Raw genomic sequence first — 2,178 nt, 5'->3', positions numbered from 1 at the left:
AGTAGTTTTCTTCATTCTATACTCCAATATTATCAGTCATCCGTGTTCAGTTTGGCGACATGTGGCAGTTATTGAAGTCTCTTCATTATCGACAACCTCGACCAGCTATCCGTGTTCGTCGACAGGTCTCTCACTTTGTCTCCTCCTTGTTGCAATCATGAAAAAGGAGCTGCTGATCCGTTCCTTTTCAGAATCGGTCTTCATGCGTTCGATTTCTATCTGTTTTCTACTTTTTTATTATATTTTATTGTTCTTCTCTGTGTTTTTTTTTCCCATTCATAAATGGCCTGCGTTCGATTTCTATCTGCTCTCTACTTCTGTAATATATCTTAGTGTGCTTCTCTTCTGTGTTTTTTAACATTTTTTCTGAAAATTTTTAAAGATCATGATGTAATAATGTAAATTTGGATTTTTATTATCTGTGGTATCAGATTTCGGGCAGTCAAAAGAGAGAGATTCCTGATGTTGTGATTGAATTTTAAGTAAACAAACAGTAAAATTTTATTGTAAATTATTAGGAATGATTTATATTTATGTTTGCTTCTTTATCATTTGTAGTTCCATGGGTGGATTCCATCTATATCGTTCCGAGCTTGATGCAATGGAGGCTAAGCTTGCTTCATGGTCGTTTGCTTTTGTTTTTGAAACTTTTTCAAATGTATCGCAGTGTCAGCTATCACTCTTGAAACTTATATACAGAAAGGCATATAGTTTTAAAGAGACACATTTTACAAGGCATGGCCTCATTTTCTGTTTTTACTGTTCACTGCTTCTACAGTTCTACTAGGGAAAGGAAAGAAAGTCTTGTGATTTTAATTCCATGTTGTCTAACAGGAAAGCCTCCAGATGTTTCAAAATGGCGGGTAAGCCTCACTTTGTTGTCATCTTCAAACTTGGTTTTTTTTGGATTGCTGGTTTCTCTACATCAATCTTACTTTCTTGATTGTAAATGTAACGTGGAATTAAATTCATCTGCAGATAGGACAACGAGCAGCGTAATGCAGAGCTGATTATCAAGTCAAAGAAAAATGCAGATTTAGTAATCAGGTCTATCAATTTCTAGAATTGATGTGATGAATTAATGGAGAAAGAGAAATGAGATCACATTTTCCTGTTAGGCGTTAACTTAATGGAAACTGAAAAAATGAATAAATAAATGAAGGATATGGCTGCTTCTTTTTTCTCCTTGCTTCTAACATTTTCATTCACATGTTCATTTGCTACTTCAAGATTCAGACCAACCAAGTTATTCAAAATGCAGTTTTTATAGAAGCAAGCTAATGCCTGGTTCCCTTTATAGTTTGTACAGAGAGAAGTCAATAGACTGTAAAACTTGATTCCTTTGGGCACCTAACACGGGAAATTGTGATCTGATTAATTGATTTGTGGCACATAGTTGGAAACTACTTTAGTTGCTTGTTAAGCATAATAGCCTCTCACTGACCAAGTAAATAATTGCTGTACAAAGAGATGCCTTGATTGTTTTACAGATAATGCGTTGCAAAATGTTTCAGGACTGAGTGCAACTACAAGGATACCGAAGAAGAACAAGCGAAGGGTACCGCAAGATTTTACAAATTAATATTACAGACATGTTTGTTTCTTGACAATTATAAAATTATATTTTAAATTTTTTTATATTTATTTGATATTAAAAAAGTTAGCTAATGAAAAAAAATTTCTAATTAAAAAAAAAATAAGTTGGTTTTTTAAAAAATATTTTTCTAAAAAATTTAGGATGAAAATATTTTTTAAAAGTTATAAAAAAGGTGGTTGTACACCACATAACATGGATAGGTAGGCAGCCCGTAAGTCTTGTACTTCCCAATACCAATATCCAGCCATGGTTTCATGACTCCATCATAGCGTAATACCACTGCCTGCTCAATCTCGTCCTGTCCATCATCCCCCTGATAGCCGAGACCAAGTTTATGCCATCTCCTGTCCAGATTAACTGTCCGGTTGTAGAAAGTTGCCCAACCTTAAGGCAAACTCCCCGCCTTCGACAATTGCCTTTTGTAGCCCTGCAACAGATAATGTAGCAAAACAAGCCTTCTAAGATGCATGGCAGTTGAAGATAGATTCATCCAATCATCGCCCAAGAGAGTCTCACAAAGCCCGGCCTACATTAGATTTCCATGCTAGATGTTGTATTACATGCTGATGCTTTTTTTTTTT

At 35.0% G+C, this 2,178-nt stretch overlaps 1 long non-coding RNA gene across 2 annotated transcripts; it reads left to right on the top strand.

Moving 5' to 3' along the window:
• The first annotated feature begins 212 nt into the window (after positions 1-212).
• On the top strand, positions 213-1,609 carry LOC105120089 (uncharacterized). Of its 2 annotated transcripts, none has more exons than XR_841255.1 (3): positions 213-319; positions 432-735; positions 835-1,609. It is a non-coding gene; the product is annotated as an uncharacterized LOC105120089 (long non-coding RNA). The 2 variants fall into 2 exon arrangements; XR_841254.1 differs by having other exon boundaries at positions 213-735; positions 835-863; positions 979-1,609.
• The last annotated feature ends 569 nt before the right edge of the window (positions 1,610-2,178 follow it).

Source organism: Populus euphratica, unplaced genomic scaffold (assembly GCF_000495115.2).
Source record: "Populus euphratica unplaced genomic scaffold, PopEup_1.0 scaffold4773.1, whole genome shotgun sequence".
NCBI classification, from domain to species: domain Eukaryota; kingdom Viridiplantae; phylum Streptophyta; class Magnoliopsida; order Malpighiales; family Salicaceae; genus Populus; species Populus euphratica.
Note: the sequence above shows the minus strand (reverse complement) of the source record. Positions and strands in the feature narration are given on the sequence as shown.